This window comes from Triticum dicoccoides, chromosome 7B (genome assembly GCF_002162155.2).
Source record: "Triticum dicoccoides isolate Atlit2015 ecotype Zavitan chromosome 7B, WEW_v2.0, whole genome shotgun sequence".
Classification (NCBI taxonomy): Eukaryota; Viridiplantae; Streptophyta; class Magnoliopsida; order Poales; family Poaceae; genus Triticum; species Triticum dicoccoides.
This window is the reverse complement of record NC_041393.1, coordinates 259,337,260-259,363,351: the sequence shown is the minus strand read 5'-3', so window position 1 is coordinate 259,363,351 and position 26,092 is coordinate 259,337,260.

The following is a 26,092-nucleotide window of genomic DNA, read 5'->3' as shown; positions in this document are numbered from 1 at the left end:
ACTCGGTGGCTATCCTAAACTACGACCGCAATGTAACTCTTTTGAGGTGGCGCACACGAGTCCACATATTCACCATATCAATACACCACTATGGATCCGCTCTCGTCTCCCTACGAGAACGCCATCCATAGCACTCACGCTTATCTTGCGTATTTTAGAGTATCCACTTTCACTTGTCTATGAACTGATATAGCAACCCAGAAGTCCTTTTCCGCGGACACGGCTATTCGAATAGATGATGTTAACCCTGCAGGGGTGTACTTCTTCACACACGCTCTCACCACTTACCGTCGTTTACACGACATGTACTCGGCAACCTTCAAGCGGAAGCCCAACGTGGGTGTCGGCCACGGCCTACCTAAACACTCGAGTCTCTAGTCCAGGTTTATCACCTATTCGGGTTCCATCCATGAGGAGATCCGGCCGGAGTTTCGCTCACAGCCCCAAACGATGTGTGCAGGGTTCCGTGACACCAAACGGGCGCCCGGTATACCCGGCCACGTGCCTACCGCATCACAGCCCACCCCTCCGGTCAGCGCTGCCCACGGCCTCCAGCATACTACAAATACCAGAAACTACTTGCAACTCCTGGACAGAGGACAAGGGTGATTAAGAAGCCGAGAGGGTCCATTGGTTTCGGGCCCAATGCGTGGTAGTAGCTGAATCATGGATCACAAACACAGAACTCAGTTCCTGAGGACGGCTGCAATGAGACAACCCACCATGTACTCCTACATGGCCTCTCACCGCTACCTTTACCAAATCATGTTCACACACTTAGCTCACACACAGTAGGACGTGTTCACACACCTCTGATTCATCCCCGATGAATCAGACCTGACTCAACTCTAAGCAGTAGCAGGCATGACAAACAAGCATGAATGAGTAGGCACAATAGGGCTCAAACAACTCCTACTCATGCTAGTGGGTTTCATCTATTTACTGTGGCAATGACAGGTCATGCAAAGGATAAAGGGGTTCAGCTACCGCAGCAAGTAACAGATGAATCGGTGTTGTCCTAATGCATTAAAAGAGAGCAGGAGCGAGAGAGTAGGATTGTATCGGAATGAACAAGGGGGTTTTGCTTGCCTGGCACTTCTGAAGATAGTATAGCTCTTCATTGGTGTCATCGAACTCATCGTCGAACCACGTCTATCGAGAGGGGACAAACACCGGCAAGAGAGAAAGAAACACGATCAATGCAATGCACAATATGATGCATGCTATGACATGGCAATATGAATGTGTTTTGGGCTAATGCACCTAGCTATGATTTAAATGAAGTTGGTTTGAATACATGATTCAAATTCCAACTCCATATATGGTTATTTAAATGCCCTTTATTTGTTTTGTCCAAAACAGAGGACAAACATTGTTCAAACATGCATGAAAATGGTACAGATGGATTCCTTGAATTTTTCTGATAATTTTTCATATATAAATTACTTAATTTGGAGTTACGGTTGAATTTCTATGAATTTTAGAAGTTTTAGGCATTTTCTGGAATTTCCTGAATATTTAGAATTAAAATAATTCCAGAAAATGCATTACTGCGTCAGCACTACGTCAGCATGACGTAAGCGAGTTAACGGGGTGCGGTCCAGGTCAAACCTGACCAGTGGGGTCCACTGGTCAGTGACACAGTGCTGTTCAGTGTCAATGACAGGTGGGGCCTGGTCAACGGCCACGTCAGCACAGTCAACTCTGACTGGTGGGTCCCGTGTGTTTATTAACTAATCTAAACAGAAATAAAACATAGATTATTTAGAGCGTGGGGCCCAGGTGTCAGTGAGCTAGGTGGGTTGGTTAGTGGGGTCATTAGCGCTAATGACGACGCCACGTCAGATACGCCGGCGATGAGTCGCCGGTGACCACAGTACACGGCGGCGAGCTTCGGAAATCGCCGTTCGGCGATGGTTTGGTGCGCGACTAGGCTCTACGGAGAGCTTGGAGTGCTTCGCGTCCAGCGGTGCGGGTGGTTGAGCGTGCGGTGGCCGGGAATGACGCCGGCGAGCGTTTGGGCGGCGGCCGACGCTCGGGTGAGTTGCGGGTTTGGTGATGCAGCGTGCAAACGAACCAGCTAACGCGCTAGCCATGCTCTGTGTGCAGCCTCGAGTTCGTTGGACGCTGGTGCGCGACCAAATGGTCATCGGAGTGACGCCGGAGTCGAGCTCATGCGGCGGTGGGTTTCGGCCTTGATGGAATCGGCGGCCAGAGCGAGCAAAAGAGAACGGGGGTAGGGGTGAACGATGGCGGGGCTTACAGGGGGTCGATTGGAGGCCCAGCGGCTCCGGGGAGACATCGGAGGTGGCGAGCGGGCGCCGGCGATCTCGGGCGGCCGGAGATGGGGAAGACGGCGTGGGCGGCGATGCAGGGCTCCCGCAGTCGAACGGGCTGGCGTAGACGATGCAGGAGACGATGGCGGTTCTTCTGGGCTTATCGACAGGGCGAGGGGTGGCCGGTGGCCATGGCTATGGCGAGCGGCGGCGACGGCGACTCTCGGGTGAGCTCGGGGAAGAGAGTCAGGGGAGGGAGAGAGGGTGCAGCGAGTGAGGGAGAGGGGCGAGGGGACACGGGGCGTCGTCGTGGCGTCGCTAGGAGGGCCGGGGAAGCAGGAGGTGGCGCGCGCGTGCCCACGCGCGGCGACCACACACCCTCCTGCCTACTGGCAGGAGGTTGAAGACGGTGGGGGCGACTGCTGGGCTGGGCCAACAATGCTGGGCCGCAGCTGGGCCGCCAGGTAGGTTAGGTAGGTGGCCTGGTGGCCTTCTCTCTTTTTTTATTTCTATTCTGTTTTTCTTTTATTTAATCTTTTGCCACTGTTTAAAAATCAAAACAGATTCAAAAACAGTAGCAAATATCCTCTGGATATTTTTATGTTGCTGAATGGGCTGATCCAAATGCACATAAAATGTTCCAGGGTATTTGAAAGTATATTCTATACATATTATGAATATAATTCCAAATGCAACTAGAATAATGATTTAAATTCAGTGCTCAAAATATTCCTCAAAAATGTTCATTATTTTTGGTTTGGTGCAAAACCCTTGCCAAAATATAACCAACATTATTTAAGGCCATTTTGGAAACATTGAATGCATTTTCCAGGGTTCTTTGCCCCTATTTTATTTAAGTTTTTGAGGCTTCCAAATTTCCTCAGTTCAAGTTTCAAAAATTTAGACATGATGCAAACACTAGGCAGCACCAGAAGCTAGGGATGTGACAGTCCTCCTTGCAGCTCATGTCGACCGTGGTTTCACTCTACCTCCGCATCCTTTTTTCCGGGGTTTCCTGAACTTTTTTGGTGCCCAAATTCATCATTTCTCTCCCAACACTACCACATATCTCGCTTTGTATGTCTCTCTGTGTGAAAACTTCTTGGGTTGTCGACCGCATTGGCGTTTATTCAAACACATCTTTACCTGCCGTTCCCAAACTGTGAAGAAGGCAAATCCGACTGACGAAAGGACGCACATGATCCAAATGTGTGGGGGTTTAGGGATTCAGATGAGAGTTAGGAGTACTTTTCCTCCTATGACTCTTCTCGGGTCGGTCAGGGGGTGGCAGTCGACCTGGTTCTATTGCCAAGATGTTCCGACCCCTGGTCAGTCGACTGGTCCTCCCCCCTTCTATTGGCATTCTGGGAACGGGGGTGAGGGAGTCCTGGACTAGGGGGTGTCCGGATAGCCGAACTATCATCATCGGCCGGACTCTAAGACTATGAAGATAGAAGATTGAAGACTTCGTCCCGTGTCCGAACGGGACTTTCCTTGGCGTGGAAGGCAAGCTTGGCGATACGGATATGTAGATCTCCTACCATTGTAACCGACTCTGTGTAACCCTAGCCCTCTCCGGTGTCTATATAAACCGGATGGCTTTAGTCTGTAGGACGAACAACAATCATACCATAGGCTAGCTTCTAGGGTTTAGCCTCCTTGATCTCGTGGTAGATCCACTCTTGTAACACACATCATCAATATTAATCAAGCAGGACGTAGGGTTTTACCTCCATCAAGAGGGCCCGAACCTGGGTAAAACATCGTGTCCCTTGTCTCCTGTTACCATCCGCCTAGACGCACAGTTCGGGACCCCCTACCCGAGATCCGCCGGTTTTGACACCGACATTGGTGCTTTCATTGAGAGTTCCTCTATGTCGTCACCGATAGGCTCGATGGCTTCTTCGATCATCATCAACGACGCAGTCCAGGGTGAGACCTTCCTCCCTGGACAGATCTTCGTATTCGGCGGCTTCGCACTGCGGGCCAATTCGCTTGGCCATCGGGAGCAGATCGAAAGCTACGCCCCTGGCCGTCAGGTCAGATTTGGAAGTTTAAACTTCACGGCTGACATCCGCGGGGACTTGATCCTCGATGGATTCGAGCCATAGCCGAGCGTGCCGCACTGTCACGGCGAGCATGATTTAGCTCTGTAGCCGGACAGTACCCTGGAGGCCGCACTCGAACCCGCTCCGATCTTCAATTCGGAGCCGACTGCGCAGGTCGAGGACGGATGGCCAGACACCGCCTCGGGGGCTGCAACCTCTACGACGATAGAGGCGAACACTGACCTTGTCCCTCATGAAGCTCGTGACTCCAAGGCGCCGGACTCCTTGCCGAACTCCGAACCTCCCACGCCCCCTCCGATCGAATCCGATTGGGCGCCGATCATGGAGTTCGCCGCAGCGGACATCTTTCAACACTCACCTTTTGGCGACATCTTGAGTTCGCTAAAGTATCTCTCGTTATCAGGAGAGCCCTGGCCGGACTGCGGCCAGGACGGTTGGGATGCGGACGACGAAGAAATCCAAAGCCCACCCACCACCCACTTGGTAGCCACTGTCGACGATCTAACCGACATGCTAGATTACGACTCCGAAGAGATCGACGGTATGGACGACGACGCCGGAGACGACCAAGAACCAGCGCACACCGGGCACTGGAAAGCCACCTCATCATATGACATATACATGGTGGATATCCCAAAGGATGGGAATGGCGAAGGAACAGCGGATGACGACCCCTCCAAGAAACAGCCCAAGTGCCGGCGTCAGCGGCGCCGCTCTAAATCCCGCCACAGCAAGAATGAAGATTCCGGCACTAGAGATAATAATACACCGGACAGTGCAGAAGACAACCCACTCCAGCAAGATCCAGCGCGGGAGGACGGAGACGCCAGCCCTCATGAGAGAGCGGCAGAAGAAGAGGTAGATGATTATATGCCTCCCTCCGGAGACGAGGCAAGCCTGGACGACGATGAATTCGTCGTGCCTGAGGATCCCGTCGAACAAGAGCGTTTTAAACGCAGGCTTATGGCCACGGCGAACAGCCTCAAGAAAAAGCAGCAACAGCTTAGAGCTGATCAAGATCTGCTAGCCGACAGATGGACTGAAGTCCTCGCGGCCAAAGAGCATGAGCTCGAACGCCCCTCCAAAAGCTACCCTAAACGCAAGCTGCTCCCCCGATTAGAGGAGGAGGCGTATGAACCCGCATCACCAGGAGACAATACGGCTGATCGACCACCCCGTGGTCACGACAGAGAGGCCTCTAGGCCCTTCACTAGACCCGTACCCCGGCATCGCTCGAAAAGCACAAGGCCACAGGGGAATGCTCCGGACTTGCAAGATATATTGGAGGATAGGGCAAGACAATCAAGATCGATCTATGGATCGCGTGGGCGCCCCATGATACGTGACGACAACCGTCGCGCCGGACACAGTAAGTCTGGCCGGGCCGAACAAAACAGACAAAGCTCTTTTGAGCTCCGTCGTGATATCGCCCAGTACAGAGGCGCCGCACACCCACTATGCTTCACAGATGAAGTAATGGATCATCAAATCCCCGAAGGGTTTAAACCCGTGAATATTGAATCTTACGATGGCACAACAGACCCCGCGGTTTGGATCGAAGACTATCTCCTTCACATCCACATGGCCCGCGGTGATGATCTTCATGCCATCAAATATCTCAAACTCAAGCTTAAAGGACCAGCCCGGCATTGGCTTAACAGCTTGCCAGCAGAGTCAATTGGGAGTTGGGAAGACCTGGAAGCCGCATTCCTCGATAACTTCCAAGGCACATATGTGCGACCACCAGACGCTAATGACCTAAGCCACATAATTCAGCAGCCAGACGAATCGGCGAGACAATTCTGGACACGGTTCTTAACCAAGAAAAACCAAATCGTCGACTGTCCGGATGCGGAGGCCCTAGCGGCCTTCAAGCATAATATCCACGACGAGTGGCTTGCCCGGCACCTGGGACAGGAAAATCCAAAATCCATGGCAGCCCTCACATCACTCATGACCCGCTTCTGCGCGGGTGAGGACAGCTGGCTAGCACGCAGCAACAACCTCAGCAAAAATTCTGGCAGTCCGGATATCAAGGACCGTAATGGCAGGTCGCGTCGTAACAAAAACAAACGCCGCATTAACAACGACAATAGTGAGGATACGATAGTCAATGCCGGATTCAGAGGCTCTAAACCCGGTCAGCGGAAAAAGCCATTCAAAAGAACTACTCCGGATCCGTCCAATTTGGACTGAATACTCGACCGCTCGTGCCAGATACACGACACCCCCAAAAAGCCAGCTAACCACACCAACAGGGACTGTTGGGTATTCAAGCAGGCAGGCAAGTTAATTGCCGAAAACAATGACAAGGGGCTGCACAGCGATGACGAGGAAGAGACCCGACCGCCGAACAATAGAGGACAGAAGGGTTTCCCCCCACAGGTGCGGATGGTGAACATGATATACGCAACGCACATACCCAAAAGGGAGCAGAAGCGTGCACTCAGGGATGTATACACAATGGAGCCAGTTGCCCCGAAGTTCAATCCATGGTCCTCCTGCCTGATCACTTTTGACCGAAGGGACCACCCCACCAGCATCCGCCACGGCGGATTCGCCGCATTGGTCTTAGACCCAATCGTCGATGGATTTCACCTCACCAGAGTCCTGATGGACGGCGGCAGCAGCCTGAACCTGCTTTATCAGGATATAGTGCGCAAAATGGGCATAGACCCCTCAAGGATTAAACCTACCAAGACGACCTTTAAAGGCGTCATACCGGGTATAGAAGCCAATTGTACAGGCTCAGTTACACTGGAAGTGGTCTTCGGATCCCGGGATAACTTCCGAAGTGAGGAGTTAGTCTTCAACATAGTTCCGTCCGCAGCGGCTATCACGCCCTGCTCGGACGCGTTTGCAAAGTTGAACGCGGTGCCGCACTACGCATACCTCAAGCTCAAGATGCCAGGCCCTCGAGGAGTCATCACGATCAAAGGAAACAATGAACGTTCTCTCCGCATGGAGGAACATACAGCGGCTCTCGCGGTAGAATTACAATGCAGCCACTTAAGGCAATTCTCGAGTCCGGCCGTTAAGCGGCCGGACACAGCTAAGCGCGCCCGGAGTAACCTACAACAAGACCACCTGGCACGTTCCGAGCACGCGTAGCAGTGCGGCCCAACCCCAGCCCCTATAAAACGTCAAGACAGGTCCTTCGCGTACACCATTATGCTCTAAAGATACCATGGGCATGAGGAGAGGGGCACGGTCACGATAGGCCCAGACTGCGGCTCAACCACACCAGGGGCTCTCAAGTGTGTCATTCTTTTTTCTTTTTCTTTTTATTTTTTTCCCACAGGACTCCATTCGTCAGAGGCCCTGTCCGGCAGCAGACATGCCGAACTCACGATGCAACAGCCAGGGAAGGAGAAAGGCTACAACGAATATCCAGGTTGTCTCCATTACGCGCATTAAATCTGTTTTATGCACCATTCCGCAGCCTACCCCTGAAGGGGGACATGTTTAACAGTCCCATCCCTTGCTTATCGCACCATTTGTATTGTTCTGCACTTACAGCAGTTTTTCTTGAATAAAGTAATGTAGCACCTTTTTGCTTCCAATTGCATTTCTTTCTTATACATATGTTCATCTATGACATGTTGCATCCGTACATTTTGGTACGGCTAAATACACCAGGGGCTTACATTTCCCGCATCATGGTGTGATAAGTCCGAACACTTTCACAAGTGCGGCACCCCGAACTTATAGCATTATATGCATCGGCTCTGAATCATGTCTTGGGTCAATAGTTGGTTTTGCCCGGCTCCCATGTTTTGGTACCTTACGTTCCGTTGTATCGGCTAAGGTAGCACTGGGAGAACCACTGCGATTGCGCCCCAGTTGAGCTGGGTTAACGCCTCAGTGGAGAAAGCTAAAACTGACCGTCATGATGAGGCGAGAGCTGGTCGCTGTTCGAGAGGTTTTTTGCGAGTCCTTAAAGACTTATGCCGCTTCGAGCGAGGAGCCGGTTTTTGTCCGGCCCAGGCATGGATAGGGCGCCAAATTCGGCCTTCCGAAGACTAGGGGCTTCGCTGAAATTTAAAATTATAGAATTCTATGGCTAAGTGAGAGTGTTCAAGCATTATAAGTCCGGTTGCCTTGTTCGTCGTGTTGAGCGCCTCCCTAGATGGACCCAAAAATGGGAACAAGAGTGCTCAAGTTTATCCCGAACACCCCAGCACTCGTGGCATGGGGGCCGAAGCCGATGACTTGCCATCTCTCAGATTTGATAAACAGCCGCACAGAAGGTAATATTTTAAATTAACAAGCATTGCTTAGCGCATACAAACTAAGTTTTCAGCGCACAGGATAACAAAATGCGAGTCTACTCAAATATTACATCTTTGGAGCACTCACCCGCAATAGTGTGGGCACCCTTCAGGACACTCTTATAATACATCTCGGGCATGCGATGCTCCTTGCCCTGTGGTGGCGGGTCCGTCACGAGCTTCTGGGCATCCATCTTGCCCCAGTGCACCTTTGCGCGGGCAAGGGCCCGACGGGCACCTTCAATACAGGTAGAGTGCTTGATGACTTCAACCCACGGGCACGCATCCACCAGCCGCCGCACCAGGCCGAAGTAGCTCCCAGGCATGGCCTCCTTAGGCCACAGCCGAACTATGAGGCCCTTCATGGCCTGTTCGGCCGCCTTGTGGAGCTCGACCAGCTGCTTCAGCTGGTCGCTAAGGGGCACCGGATGTCCGGCCTCAGCATACTGAGACCAAAAGACCTTCTCCGTCGAGCTCCCCACCTCGGCTCGGTAGAACGCGGCAGCATTAGACACGCTGCAAGGAAGATCTGCGAACGCTCCTAGAGAGCTCCGAATTCGGGTAAGCAACAGGTAATTAACACTCACATGCTTACTTTGCATGAAAAATGCCTTACCCGCTGCTATTTTCTTCAACGCCTCGATTTCCTGGAGGGCCTTGTAGGCTTCGGCCTTCGCGACTTTGGCACTCTCAAGAGCCGTTGCAAGCTCAGACTCTCGAGTCTTCGAGTCACGCTCCAGGCTCTCATGTTTTTTCACGAGATCCTGGAGCTCTTGCTGTACCTCCACCACCCGCGCCTCCTGCTTCTCTTGCTCGGTGCGCTCCGCGGCCGCATTGCGTTCAGCCGCGGCCACCGCCTCTTTCAGGGTCGCCACCTCGTTAGTGGCCCCTGCAATACCCACATTATCCTTGTCATTCTTTTTGCAACCAAAATCCTTTTCTATAAGGTACAATTTTAATAAGGTGTTACTCACCTTCCTTGTCCTTGAGCTGCTTCTTGGCATGGCCGAGCTCGTTCTTGGACCGCTCGAGGCTTTCCTTCAAAGTATTGACCTCCGTAGTCAATGCAGCGGAGGTCAGCAGCACAGCCTGCAATCTCATATTGACATATTTTTTATGACTCCTGCGTATATCTTTTTAGATCCTCAGTCCGACTTTTCTTTCCGAACACCGAACCGAGCATTAGGGGCTACTGTCTATGCGGTACCATTTTATATATATCAAAATTCTTACCTCAAAGCCTGTTAGAAGGCTGCTGCAGGCTTCGGTCAGCCCGCTCTTGGCGAGCTGCACCTTCTGAATCACCGCACTCATAACAGTGCGGTGTTCCTCTTCAATGGAGGCGCCATTAAGCGCCTCCAGCAAGCTATCCGGCGCCTCCGGTTGGACGGAGGCTGCCGGCGTCACGGTCTTGCCCTTCTTACAAAGGGGCCGCCCGCCGGACTCCGGAGCCACTATGGGATCCAGAGCCGAGTCCGGTGCAAAGTCCGGGAGGTTGTCCTGCGACACCTCCGGGGCCTCCTCCTCCTGGCGGGTCCCTTCCCGGGATCCCACCTTGGCATCGTCCGTGTCACAGGGGGTGGAGGCGATCGGAAGAGAATCCATATCCGACGCACCTAAGGACCCGCTCGATGAAGCGGGAAGATCATCCTTGGGCGGACTGCAGGGTTGTATGCGGCATTAGAAAGACATTGTGTGGCAAAAAAGAAAAACCATGAAGTTATTTGGGAGTCCGGATACTCACGATCTCGCCAGGGGCTTGGCCCTTGGGGGCCAGTCTTCGTCGTCGTCACTGGCGTTGGCAGAGCAGTCCGGGGGAAGAGTTTTTCCCTTCTTGGACCCTTCAGCCTCCCTTGTTGGGGAGGCCTTCCTTTTCTTCTCTCCCCCCACTGGGGGAGAGGCTTTCTTCTTCTCCTCTTCACCTTGGTGAGAGGAGTCGGCCTCGGAGTCGTCATCCGATAACACCTGAAAACGGGAACTCTTTCGAGTACCCGTGGCCTTCTTCTTGGCCTTCTTCTCCGGCACCACGTGGGGTGCCGGAGCCAGCAGCCCCGTTAGGCGGGCGTCCGCTGGATCCTCTGGCAATGGGGCCGGATAGATAGTCTGTTCGGCCTTCGCCAGCCAGTCCTGTCAAAGGAAAAGGGAGTTTAGATCCCGCATAGAGTCAAACTATGGAAAACGAGCGTTCCGTAAAGGACAAAATCACTTACCTCGTCAGCCGGACGCTGCGAGCTGAATGCGCGATCTTCGGTAGAGGATGCGGGAGCCTCGGCGCCCTTGAACAGCACCTTCCAGACATCTTCGTACGTAGTGTCGAAGAGCCCGCTCAGATTCTGGTGCTGCGCCGGATCGAACTCCCACATGTTGAAACCCCATCGTTGGCACGGGAGAATCTGGCGGATGAGCATGACCTGGACTACGTTGGCAAGCTTGAGCTTCTTGTCCACCAACTTTTGGATACAGGCTTGGAGTCTGGTCAGCTCCTCCGAATCACCCTAGATCCGGCCACTCTCTTTCCAGGAGGTGAGCCGTGTAGGAATGCCAGATCTGAATTCGGGGGCCGCTGCCCAATCAGGGTCACGCGGCTCGGTGATGTAGAACCACCCCGATTGCCACCCCTTAATGGTTTCCATGAAAGTGCCCTCCAGCCAAGTAACATGGGACATCCTGCCCACCATGGCGCCTCTGCACTCCGCTTGGCTGCCCTTCACAACCTTTGGCTTGACACTGAAGGTCTTGAGCCACAAGCCGAAGTGGGGCTGGATGCAGAGGAAGGCCTTGCACACGACGATAAACGCCGAGATGTTGAGGATGAAATTCGAGGCCAGATCATGGAAATCCAGGCCATAGTAGAACATGAGCCCCCGGACAAAGGGATGAAGTGGGAAGCCCAGTCCGCGGAGGAAATGGGGAAGAAATACTACCCTCTCATGGGGCCTGGGGGTGGGGATGAGCTCTCCCTCGTCGGGGAGCCGGTGCGTGATGTTGCTGGACAAATATCCGGCGTTGCGCAACTTCTGGATCTGCCCCTCCGTGACGGAGGAGGCCATCCACTTACCTCCCGCTCCGGACATAGTTGGAGAAGGTTGAGGTGAAAAGTGCGGACTTGGGCGCTGGAGCTCGAGTTCGCGGAGTTGGATAAGCCAAGGAGGAAGAAGGCGCAGGTAAAATGGTTGGATCTTTATCCCCTTATATGGGCGGACACAAACATGCGTCCCCACCGGCCTGATAAAACTCGCTTATCCCCCAAGCGCCGCAATCAATGGCGCGGTTGGGTTACCCACGTCCGTATTGATGGGAATACCGGAATAAGGGGAACACGATCTCTGCTTCGACAAGACGTGCCAAGGAAACCGCTTCGCTAAACGCGCTGAGGTGGTACAATAAAAACAATTCAAGTAAAAGCTTGGTAGTGGTGTGACGTCATGCCACAAAACACGTCAGCAGATTGAACTGGTGTAATATTATTCTCACTACGGTGGTACGTGGAATTTATTTTTGCAGAGCCGGACACTATCCCGGTGTTCACAATCTTCTATAAATTATTCGGAGGAAGAACCCGCCCTGCAATGCCGAAGACAACATGCGCGCCGGACTCGTCGTCATTGAAGCCTGGTTCAGGGGCTACTGAGCGGGTCCTGGACTAGGGGGTGTCTGGATAGCCAAACTATCATCATCGGCCGGACTCCAAGACTATGAAGATAGAAGATTGAAGACTTCGTCCCATGTCCGGACGGGACTTTCCTTGGCGTGGAAGGAAAGCTTGGTGATACGGATATGTAGATCTCCTACCATTGTAACCGACTCTGTGTAACCCTAGCCCTCTCCGGTGTCTATATAAACCGGATGGCTTTAGTCCGTAGGACGAACAACAATCATACCATAGGCTAGCTTCTAGGGTTTAGCCTCCTTGATCTCGTGGTAGATCCACTCTTGTAACACACATCATCAATATTAATCAAGCAGGATGTAGGGTTTTACCTCCATCAAGAGGGCCCGAACCTGGGTAAAACATCGTGTCCCTTGTCTCGTGTTACCATCCGCCTAGACGCACAGTTCGGGACCCCCTACCCGAGATCCGCCAATTTTGACACCGACAGGGGGTCCCCAGACTTGCCTACCTGCGGCCCGCGGCGTGGCTCCACCAGTGGCCCAGTACGGCCCGTCTTCGTCAACCAACACTCAAGACCCACGCGAGGGGCCAAGCCTCGCGAGGCGGACGACACAAGGCCTCCTCAGGAGCGGCCTCACCAGGCAGGTTCGCGAGGGGGCGGAGAGATCAAGGCAAGGGGTACCTCGTGAGGTTCCCGTGATGCAAGCAATGACGGCGAAGGCCAAGCGGGCGCCAGCGCTCGCAGTGTGCATGTTTCGCCTTTGGTGCTACGGGGGCAAGCGCAGGTGCGGAGTACCGAGGCATCACGCAAAGGTTTCCATATCGGTGCAACAAGACCAAGACCAGCAGGACGGCAGGACGGAGGTCATCATGGAGCCCAAGACGGCGTCACCACCGGCGCCTTTGACAGGCAAAGACCACTGAGGGAGTCATGGATTAGGGGCTATCCGGACAACTGGACTATATACTTTGGCCGGACTGTTGGACCGTGAAGATACAAGACTCAAGAGTTCGTCCCGTGTCTGGATGGGACTCTCCTTGGCGTGGAAGACAAGCTAGGCGATACGGATGTTAGATCTCCTTCTTTGTAACCGACTCTTTGTAACCCTAGCCTCCTTCGGTGTCTATATAAACCGGAGGGTTTAGTCCGTAGAGAGAACAATCATAATCATAGGCTAGCTTCTAGGATTTACCCTCTATGATCTCGTGGTAGATAAACTCTTGTAATACTCATATCATCAAGATCAATCAAGCAGGAAGTAGGGTATTACCTCCATAGAGAGGGCCCGAACCTGGGTAAAACATCGTGTCCCCTGCCTCCTGTTACCATTAGCCTTAGATGCACAGATCGGGACCCCTACCCGAGATCCACCGGTTTTGACACCGACATTGGTGCTTTCATTGAGATTTCCTCTGTGTCATCGCTGCAGGGCTCGATGGCTCCTTCAATCATCAACAACGTGGTCCAGGTTGAGACTTTTCTCCCCGGATAGATCTTCGTGTTCGGTGGCTTCGGACTGCGGGCCAATTCGCTTGGCCATCTAGAGCAGATTGACAGCTATGCCCCTGGCCATCAGGTCAGGTTCGGAAACTTGAACTACACGGCCGATATCGGCGGAGACTTGATCCTCGACGGATTCGGGCCTACGCCAGGAGCGCCGAACAGTCATGACGAGCACGGCTTAGACCTGCTGTCACACAATACTCGGGATATCGCACCTGCAAGAGCTCCGGACCTAAATCCGGGTTAGATCGCATCGTCCGAGGACGGGTGGATGGACCCCGCCCCGAAGGCCGCATACTCATCGGCGGTAGAGCCAAACACGGACTCCACCCCCAAGGAAGTCCGTGTCACTGGACTGTCGGACACTGTAGGTTCCAGACCGCGCGCCCCCGAGCCCGCCGAGTCTGGTTGGGCTGCAGTAATGGAGTTCACCGCTGCGGATATCTTCCAGCACTCGCCCTTTGGCAACATGCTGAACTCTTTAAGGTCTCTTTGTTTATCAGAGGACTTTTGGCCGAACTATGTCCAGCTCGAAGGGGATTCGGACGACAAAGAAAATCTCCGCCCACCCACCACCCACTTAATACCCACTATCGATGACGTAACAGACATGCTTGACTTCGACTCTGACGACACCAACGGTATGGACGCCGGCGCAGGGGACGATCTGGAACCACCGCCCTCGGGGCACCGGACTGCCACCTCATCATATGATATATACATGGTGGAGACACCTAAGGAGGACAACGGCGACAAAAAGGACACAATGGAGGATAAAACCCTCGGACAAATGCCAAAACGACGGCGCAGACGCCGCTCTAAGTCTAGCCACAGCAAAAATAGCGCTAACATTGCTAGAAAAATCGACACCCCAGTCAACTCCAAAGGCAACAACGACCATATGGATCCAGCGATGTAGCAGGATGAGCCAGTTCACGCCGAACACAGCCCGGAGCAGATGCCCAATCACAACGATCCCGAGGGCCGAACTCATCAACCTGCCTCGGGAGAAGAGCACAGTCCGGACGACGATGCATTCATCATCCCGAAAAAGCATTTGGAACGAGATAACCTCCATAGAAGGCTTATGGCCACTGCGAGAAGCCTAAAGAAGCAAAAGAAAAGGCTTAAAGCTGCGCAAGAAACGCTCAACCGCAGATGGAATAAAGTGCTAGACACTGAAGAAAAATATGGCGACGAACGCCACACTAAGAGCTACCCAAAGCGCAAGCTGCTGCGAGAATTCGACGATGAGGCCATTCCGCAAAGAACGATACGGCCAATAGGCCGAACCAACCACTTCATGACCGCGATAGAGCAGCTACTAATGCTGCACACGATTTACGTGAGCTCCTGGACAAAAAGGCCTGCGCGACCAGGTCCATCTATGGATCTAGAGGACAGGCTCCGGTGCAGGATTACGGTCACCAAAACGATCAGACTGAGCGCATACCGGTTCGGAATCAACACCAGATACAACAACAGCCGACAGCATGCCACAACGTGTCCAGATACAGAGGGGCTGTGCACCCTCTTTGCTTCACTGAAGAGGTACTGGATCACGAATTTCCACAGGGATTCAAACCGTGAACATAGAGGCATATGACAGAACCACAGACCCTGGGGTATGGATTGAGGATTTTATCCTTCATATCCACATGGCTCGTGGGGACGACCTGCACGCCATGAAATACCTCCCCCTCAAGTTGAAGGGGCCAGCTCGGCACTGGTTGAAAAGCCTCCCAGAAAATTCAATCGGAAGTTGGGAAGAACTTGAGGACGCTTTCAGGGCCAATTTTCAAGGGACCTATGTCCGACCCCCAGACGCTGACGATCTAAGTCACATAATACAATAGCCTGGAGAGTCTGCCCGTAAGCTTTGGAATAGATTCCTCACTAAGAAGAATCAAATTGTCGATTGTCCGGATGCCGAAGCCCTAGCGGCCTTCAAGAAGAGTATCCAAGACGAGTGGCTCGCCAGACACCTCGGCCAAGAAAAGACAAGGACAATGGCATCCTTAACAAGCCTTATGACCCGCTTCTGCGCGGGTGAGGACAACTGGTTGGCTCGTAGAGGCACCAGCGACCCGAGCACATCCGAAATTAGGGATGGCAACGGGAAGCCACAACGCAATAAAAACAAGCGTCGCAATAAGGAAGAAAGTCCGAACAACACGGCGGTCAATGCCGGATTCAGGGGCTCTCGACCCGGTCAACCAAAGAAGCTAGTTAAAGGAAGCAGAGAGGTACCATCCGGCCTGAACAAAGTCCTGGACAGATTGTGCCAAATCCATGGCACCCCTGAAATACCTGCGAACCACACTCACAGAGAATGCTGGGTCTTTAAGCAGGCCGACAAGTTAAATGTTGAACACAAGGGAGGGGAAACACCAAGTGAAGACGAGGATGAGCCTCGCCGGCCGAACACTGGGGGATAGAAAAAATTCCCACTAGAAGTAAAAACAGTAAACATGATCTATGCGACTCATATACCAAAGGGAAGACGCAAATGCGCGCTCAGAGACGCATACACTGTAGGGCCCGTTGCCCCCGAACTCAACCCCTGGTCGGCCTGCCCGATCACCTTTGATCACAGGGACCACGCGACTAGTATCCGGCACGGCGGATCGGCTGCCTTGGTGCACGACCCAATAATCAATGGATACCACCTCACTCGTGTCCTCAAGGATGGCGGCAGTAGTCTCAATCTAATATATCAGGACACTGTCCGCAAGATGGGGATAGACCCATCCAGAATTAGCCAAAATAACACCACCTTTAAAGGGGTGATGCCAGGCGTTGAGGCCCGCTGCAGGGGCTCCCTCGTATTAGAGGTGACATTCGGTTCTCCCGACAACTTCAGAAGCGAAGAATTACTCTTCGTCATCGCTCCCCTACGAAGCGGTTATCACGCATTGCTTGGAAGAATGGCCTTCGCTCGCTTCAACGCAGTACCGCACCACGCCTACCTTAAACTCAAGATGCTCGGTCCACGTGGTGTCATCACCGTTAGCGGAAATACAAAACGTTCCTTGCACGCGGAAGAGTATGCGGCGGCTCTAGCAGTCGGACACTAAGCGGCCTCTCCTATCAGAACGCATGATCGGTCGTTAAGACCATGGACACGGTTAGACGAGTCTGGCGCACCACCGTCGGTAACAGCCCAGATAAACATGAGCTGGGTGATATACATATAATCCCATAGGGGACATCAGGGGCTGCAAACATGCAATAAAGCCCACCTTTCGGCTTGACCTTACTAACAGGCCAACGTCCTACACTTCTATTATCTATTGATAATAACCAACTCTTCGCACGCTTACACATGAGTTTTCCTTTCTACAGACACCATTCATGCGATACCCTCCCAGGACACGGCACAACGGAGACAAAGGCGCAGACGTGCAACAGGGCCCCGCTCAAAGGTTTCTCTTTAGATTAAGCCCCTGTGTAAACCTTCTTTATTGTCTCTTGTTGCTTGACATCCCATGGGTACTCAATACACCCACAGGGGATACTGGCGTTATTGGCATTTCGCCACGACAGACTAATGCACGTACCTGGAAATATAGGGTTCATAATCAAGGGCGCTACTCAGCCCAGTATATGTTATAAAGTCCGAATACCTTCGGGAGTGTTCGGTGTTGCGAGTTTGGCCTTATATGCATCAGCTCTGAATCATGTCTTTGGTCAAATGTTGGGTTTGCCCGGCTCCTGGGATTGCTGCCTTATGTTCCGCTTCTATCGGCTAAGGCGGCCAAAGGAGAACTACTGCGATTGTGCCCTGGTTATTCCAGATGAGCACCTCAATAGAGAAAGCCGAAAACTGACTGTCATGATATAGCGAGAGACTGGTCAACCACTCGAGGACTCATCGGAATCTTTAGGATTCCTCCGCATTAACGAAGGGCCGTTTCCCGCTCAGGTACACACGCGCCCGTATCCGGATGCACGCGAAGGTACCAGGGGCTACATAGTAGCCCCACCGTCAAACTCCTATGGCTAAGTGAAAGTGTTAAAGCTATATAGTCCGGTTGCCTAGTTCGACGTGCAAACACCTCCTTAATGGACCAATACGTTGGATCAAGTGTGTTTACGGAATTTTTTTGCGAACACCCCCGCATTGTATGCGTGGGGGCTAAAGCCAATGACTGCTAACTTTCAGGTTGTATATACATTAAACGGCCGCACAGGAGGCACAATAACACTTTCGGGCGAAAGTATAAACATAGCCTCTATAATTAAAATACAATTGTTTTTACCATGGAACGGTTTGTCACTCGAACATGACACTCTTCGAGCACTGATCCTCTATTAAAAGAGCACCTTCTGTTACCTGCTCCAAATAGTGCTCGGCTGGATCCTGGCTTCCCGCCGGATTCTGGGTTGCGATGATGGTGGCCTCCATATCTGCCCAATATGTTTTAACACGGGCAAGAGCCATCCGCGCACCCTCTATGCATGCCGACCTCTTCATGGCATCAATTCGTGATACATCGCCAAGGAATTGTTGCTCTAGACCAAAATAACTGTTCGGCTTCGGCCCCTTCGGCCATAGATGGTCTATTACAGACCTCATTGCAAGATCGGACAACCTATGGAGCTCGGTCACAGCGGCCATCCTTTCACTCAATGGCAGCGGACGCGTTGGAGCACTGAATTGTGACTAGAACAGCCTTTCTACTTCACTATCTTTTTGATCCTCGAAAAACTTGGTCGCATTAGCCGTACTTTTTGCCAGATCCGCATACGCGTCTGCTGTGCTCCAGCGCCGATCCTGAGGAGCGTACTTTGGATCTAAGAACTTCATCCGCAACAAATAGGGGCTTCCAGCCGCGATTTCTCCGGCCTGTCGAAGCTCCTCCCGCGCATCCCTAATTTCGGAATGCGTCTCCTTGGCCACATCAAGAGCCTTCTTCAGGTCAGGCGACTTCGCCTGATTCTCCTTTTCAAGGAGCTCATACCGGCCGACGGCGTTTTTTAGCTCCACATCCATCTCGGTTATTTTATCTTCACTTCGGTGATGAGCAGCCTGTTCGGCTCTCAAATCTTCGGCCGCCTTCAGGGCAGCAACATTGCTATCCCGGGCTTGTTCCTTGGCTAGGGCAAGCTCCGCCCTCAGGGCCTCCACGGCAGCAGCTCCGCCTGCAGCCGAAGCATATCACATTAACATTATGCTCCTCTTAATATTTTCTATAAAAATAAGGAAAGCAGAGCACATACTTTGTGACTCATTAAGCCGCTCGTTCACAAGCGTGATGTCGGCGTCCATAGCTTCAATCTGTCGCCTCAGTTCGGTGACTTCATTGGTCCGGTTTGCCACCGGACCCTTAGCCACCTGCACATGAAGGCAGTGCGATCATTACTTAAGAGTGTGATCCTCCGTTTGCCGCCTAGGGCTGGCAACCAGAGTCTCAGGGGCTACTATCTATACGGAGCACACCTAGCGCGTGCGCTACAACCAATTTTTTTTTACGTATTTCATTATATACCTCAAAGCCTTTGAGTAGGCTCGTAAAAGCTTCATTCAACCAGCTTGTGGCGGATGAAATCTTCTCAAGCACCATGTGCATTAATGAACGGTGATCCTCCGAGAGAGCAGCTTGCTCCAGAAGGCCCGTCAACGTGTCCGGTCGATCGCCGGACTATGCCGGATCCTTCTTATTGCCCCCCGTGGGAGCCGAACGCTCCGGGCTCAGGGCGGCCGAAGTATTAGCTTCTGGCCTTGGCAAATCTGGACTCCTCCATGACGACAGCTCGGGCTCGCCCGCCCCATGAGGCGGGGATGCAGGTGGGGTTTCACTCTCCATCATCTCCGGAAGCAGATCCCCCGAAGACAAACTCTGTCGAGAAGAGCTACTAGCCGGACTGCAAAGAATGGGTCCTGGTTATTGTTTTCGGAGGAGGAAGCAGTAGCTTTGTATTTACGATTAACTTATAGCTCGGCTGAGGGCTGGCCTGTTTGCGGGCATGCCGCGGTGAGGACGCCCTCCGGGGCAGGGCCCCCTGGTGAAGTTTTCTTCCCTTGTCTAGGCACCTCCGTCTCCAAGTCTTCGGAGGCGGCCCTCTTCTTCCCGCGGGGGGAGGAGACCGTAGATTCCCCTCCCCGACTATCCTCCTTCATGGAGATAGTAATTCCCCCGGTTTGGATGTGCAATGTGTGAAGCTCTGCTTCCCTGTTCTTCCCTTCATCTTTCCCCGAGGGAACTTGACTTAGCACATGACTAAGCATCCTGGCTATGGCAGGACTAGGCGAGCCTTCGGGAAGCGGTGCCGGACACCTGATTCTCTCTGCCTTGCTGAGCCAATCCTGGTCACGGATGGTTTTCAGAATAATGTTATGATAAATATAAACGAAGTGTTTGGTTCCCGGGTTACTTACTTGGGTATCTGGGCGGTTGCGGCTCAGGCCCGCATCCTCGGTGGTGTCCAGACACTTTACGTGTGGTCCGAAGAATAACTTACACATCCCTTCGAGCGTCATGCCGAAGAAGTGATGAATAGTTCGCGGGCCTTCCGTGTTGAACTCCCACATCCGGAGAGGCCGAGTTTTGCACGGCAAGATCCGTCAGACTAGCATTACCTGAATTACGCTAACAAGACTGATGTCCCTCTCAAGAAGCTCCTGAATGCGGCTTTGCAATGTCGGTACGTCACTAGCAGGCCCCAATCCAGTCCCATGTTGGCCCACGACGCTAGTTGAGGTGGAGGGCCCGAGCGGAAGTCGGGGGCAGCCACCCACTTTGTGCCTCTGGGGGCCGTGACGTAGAATCACCTCCGCAGCCATAGATCGGACACCTTCGGGAAGAAGCCCTCTGGCCATGGGGTGTCGACATTTCTGCTTATTGCAGCGCCTCCACACTCCGCATGTCGCCCCTCGACCACCTTCGGCTTTACATTGAAGGTCTTGAGCCATAAGCCGAAGTGCGGGGTGATGTGGAGGAAGGCTTCTCACACGGCGATAAACAACAAAATGTGAAGGATGGAGTCCAGAGCTAGATCATGAAAATCTAGCCCGTAACAGAATAGGAGCCCTCTCAAAAAGGGATCGAGGGTGAAGCCTAAGCCACGGAGGAAGTGAGAAACAAATACGACGCCAAAATGATCAATTGTAAGTGTAGCGGGATTTTTATGCCCAAACTACGAGTGTCGTGTTCTCCACAGGGACTAGGCGATGATAATTACGCTCGGCTAAAGCTAGGTAACACAATTCAGATTACGAATGTAAGAAAATAAACCTAAACTAAACAAGGTTGATGACAAAGAAAATACAAAACAGCATAGGGAGATTAAGATTGCAATCACTCTCTTTTTGGTATTTTTGTGATACTTTGGGAATTAAAATACTAGCACATGCTAACATGAGAAACAAGGAAAACTACAAGACAACAACAAATATATGTTCAACAACTATATGGAAGAAAAGAATTAAGATCAAGGGACAAGAATAGAAATACTTCACATCACAAGCATACATATACTCACACGTACATAGCTAATACAGGGACTAAGAATTAAAGATGTTCAAACTACTCACTTGACAGAGAGCATAAACATCACAAACATAGACAAGCTAGGTTCTTACAAATCACTAGTTGATATAGAGCACATATATTGAACAGTACTACTAGACAAATCTGAACAGCACATGTCATACAAATCTCAATTCTGAACATTACACAGTACTGACTATTACACTTCTGAAGGTCACAGAAATTTGAGAGAGAAAGAGAGAAGCAGCAGGTAGGTTCAGAGAAGAAATGTAGCAGGGGGAGTACAGAGACATAGCAGCAGGAGCTTGGGGGTAGCAGCAGCAGCAAGAGGAGAAGCAGAAAGGGGCACTGGAGAGAGAGCAGCTTCAGATCGGCGCAAGAAGAGCAACAGCAGGGGGGACGTGAGAGGAAGGAGTAGCAACAAGGAGATGGGGAAGAAGCAGCAGGGGCGCAACAAGGAAGAAGCAGCAGCGGGGCTTGGGGAAGAGGAGCAGCAACGGGTCTTAGGGAAGAGGAGCAGCAGCGGGTCGGCGCAGTGGGAGTCGCGCGGGGCATCAGACGCCTCGTCTAGTCGGGCACGCGAGCGTGGGGTGGAGGCGCGGTGGTGATGCGGTGGCGCTGGTGGCTGGATGGATGGATGGACGGTGTGTACTGGCGGTGGCGTGGAGATGGATTGGTGCCGGTGGGTGCTGGTGATGGCGCGGTGGCGCGCCGCCACGCCGACCTGGCCGCGGTGGCGGCCGGTGGTGGAGAAGGTGGGGTGAGGGAGATGGAGATATGCCAGGCCCGATCCAAAAAATTGGTTGCGCTAGGGATTTTGTTCCCCTTCTCTCAGCTGCCACTGTTGCACTTTGGCCCTCCTCATCTCAACTTTCTACGCAAAAAGATCCATTCTTCATTTAGTTCGCGCCCCTGGATACTTCTTCCTTCCTAGTTGGGTCCCTCTTCTCTTCTTGCCCAAAGTCTTGTTCCTCAATATTCTTCTTTCCTGCTCTTGACTCTTCTCATTATCACGAAGATTATAGTGCCTTCTCGCACTTTTCTGCAAGATAAACAAACGACAAGTAAATGATCTTTTATATGATTTTCATTCAAATATATCACAACTCATAGCAAGAATGGATGGATATATCACGATAGATGCTAAATTTGAGTGCCAAATAGTATATAAGAAATGTGCTTATCAAGTTCCCTCACACTTAAATCTTTGCTTGTCCTCAAGCAAAGGGAAAAAAATTGATGGTGACACAACTCACACTGCCTAGTAAAGATGCACTTTCCGATAGATAGTAATTCCGACAATTCTGGAACTAAGCAAATGTACTCTACTGAAGCTAAATTGTGATAATAAATATTTTATAACACACTGTAAATGTTCCAAGTCAATGGCCTTGAGTCAAGGTGAATACTAATAATCAATAGCTGGCTCTGTCTTCAGCCCTGAGATAAGCTGGGACCCCAAAATCAATTAGAAAAACAAGTTACTTATTGAATTTAAAGAACAAGTGATGATATTATATCAGTCTCACCAAAGGAACATACCACCGATCCCGAGAACATGGTATACACCTGGCTCGACCAAATTATTAGTACATTTTTTTGTTATCTCCCCAAAGGAACATACCACCGATCCCGAGAACATGGTATACACCTGGTTCGACAAATTATTAGTATATTTTTTTTGTTATTATCTCCCCAAAGGAACATACCACCGATCCTGAGAACATGGTATACACCTGGTTCGACAAATTATAGCAATTTTATATAAATTTTTTCTAGAGTCCAATCTACCAGATTTCACAAGCCACCGATCGAGGGAACATGACATGCTACTATAGGTCGATCGGACTTAAATTATTATAATTATTTTAGTTAGTTATTTGAAAATTACTTAGCTTAAGTAAAACAGGAATAATTGAAAGAGGAATCCATAGCTAATGGCACTGTTTTTCACATACTACAGATCCAGAGATCATAGCTACTACTTAAGTGCCACCAATTACATAGCTTAACTTGGGACAGTCGGACACAGCACATCAATTCATTAGTAGGTTTCACTTAGACTCAAGGAATTCCCATTGAACATTTACATGGAGGTATAAAGTATTCATTATCACAAATTACCATAAGAAGAATACAACTGCATAGTTTTAGTATTAAGAGAATCAACAATCTTCTTGGAGTGAATCCTACTTTGCAGTGAAGAGTAAGGTGTCACAATGCAAAAAGAGTTTCAATGCAATAAAATGCCAGTTCTCGTACTAAATTTTCTAAAGGTTGCTTCAAGTGGATCAGAATCACCTGGTATTTGTATACTCTTCTCTCCTACTTTCTTCTCTCCACTCTTCTCTGTTTGTGTTCCCTGTTTGTGCTCCCCTCATCGCCATGCTCTGACTCCACCAGGATCCCAAGGAATGTCACCTCGAACCTGGTCAGCATGTAGTAAACAGTGCAGTAGCAAAAGCCTGAAATAGCACTCACACAAACAACTACAAGTGATATGGTCAATGCCCTCCAAGTCACCAATGGAATATCCAATTATATAAGCATAACTATAAAGCACATGTTTAGGATGGCAGAAATCAGCATGGTCAATACTCACACGAGGATGACATTTATCATTAAGCTCAAGACTAGCATGAGGAAAGTAATTGTGATCATCGCAAATGAGAGCAATGCCACTAACAGGGTATATATCATCATATCCAAGCAAATGAGTTTTCAAATCAATCTTAAGTGATGGTATCATGTAATGCAAGGTGGTAGCAAAGAAATCACAAGGCATCATGTCATCAATAGGATTGAGTAAACCTGACACATCATGCTCTGGTATGACAATAGGCAAATGAATCTGATGTTCTTCATCTTCATCTACAGCAGCTTCTTGTACTTCTTCAGGAGTAATAGATGACGAGTCTTCAACTTGATCACTTGGGAATTGCAGCTCTTGACCATCTTGTTCCTTGTCTTCTAGTTCATCTTCTTCAATCTGAGGTATCTCTTGCTCAAGGCACTTGCTAACTTGGTCAATGAAATGTGAATGTGTTGGAACCTCACATGTATCCATGGATATCTCAGCCACACTCAACTCAAGTTGTGAAGAAATAGTGCTGCCAGCGTTGATGTTCTTCTCAATCTTCCTTACTTCTTCCACTAGCTCTTTTCCACTCTTGATCTTCTTCATTTCATCTACTATAACCTTCCTAATAGGATCATCCGCGGCACTCCAAGTGAACTCGAGACTCAAAAGTGCGAGCTTGTCTATGTCATCGAACTCATCTTGAGTAGGCACTTGTGTTGAAGGTGTTGGTTGACCAAATGGAGGACCATTTAAATCCATTGGCAACATCTCCTGGTGCTGAGGTATATGAATAGGAGTTGAATAAGACTGTTGTGGAGCATAGTTGTGGCTCTCCTCTTCATACCTAAATCCCTGCATATGATTACTAGAACCAAACTGTGAGATCTCAGGGTTGTTGCTCCTATATGACATATTCTGGTTTTCAGGCCACCCATGTGTGTAATTGTTTTGGTATGAGCTATGCTGTTGAGCGAAGCTCATGCCAAAACAATCCGGAGGATGGGAGTAACCACACTGACATTCAGCGGGCGAATGACCATGAAATCCACAAATATGGCAGGTAGGAGCAACATAAGGTGGCCTCTAGAATAAGGATCATAAGAGCTAGGCCTATCCTCAAAAACTACTTCTCGCTGCCGAGCTAAATCATCTAATCGATGGGAAAATCTTACCTATCAATTCTTGAACACTTTCCGTGCTGTTTGTAGTGTTGCTCGCATAAGCATGATGATCTGAATAGTAAGCCATATCCGAGAAGATGGTTCTAACCTGCAAAAATGTCACGCCTAATATGCGACCATATCCAAAAGGAACTCGAAGGTCCCACCAAGGATAGACCCGCATATTGAAACACTTTTGCAAGGTGGATATCATTACATCAACATTACATAATAGATGGGGATACATACATAAGGCATACAATGCCACACGAATAAAACATCACAATACATTAGAGCATCATCCGACTACGGATGAATCACAAATAGAAACTCAAACGACATCCACCCTGCTAGCCCAGGCTGGAGACCTGGAACCTATCCCCTGATCGAAGAAGCAGAAGAAGAACTCCAAACAAGGAAACATCGCTCTTGCGTCAAGATCATCGTATAACCTGTACCTGCACCCGTTGTTGTAGTAATCTGTGAGCCACGAGGACTCAGCAATCCCATTACCATGGGTATCAAGACTAGAAAAGCTTAAAGCGAATGGAAGGGGTAAAGTGGTGAGGCAGCATCAGCGACTAAGCATATATGGTGGCTAACATACGCAAATAAGAGCGAGAAGAGAGCAAAAGGAACGGACGTGAAGCTAGCAATGATCAAGAAGTGATCCTGAACTCCTACTTACGTCAAACATAACCCAGAAACCGTGTTCACTTTCCGGACTCCGCCGAAAAGAGACCATCATGGCTACACACATGGTTGATGCGTTTTTATTCGGATCTGGTGTCAAGTTATCTACAACCGGACATTAGCAAATTCCCATCTGCCTATAACCGCAGGCACGGCTTTCGAAAGATTATACCCTGCAGGGGTGTCCCAACTTAGCCCATGACAAGCTCTCACGATCAACGAAGGAATAGACCTTCTCCTAGGAACACCCGATCAGACTCAGAATCCCGGTTTACAAGACATTTCGACAATGGTAAAACAAGACCAGCAAAGCCGCCCAATGCGCCGACAATCCCGATAGGAGCTGCACATATCTCGTTCTCAGGATAACACCGGATGAGACATCCTACGAGTAAAACCAAACCTCGAGTTTCCCCGAGGGGGCCCCGCAGT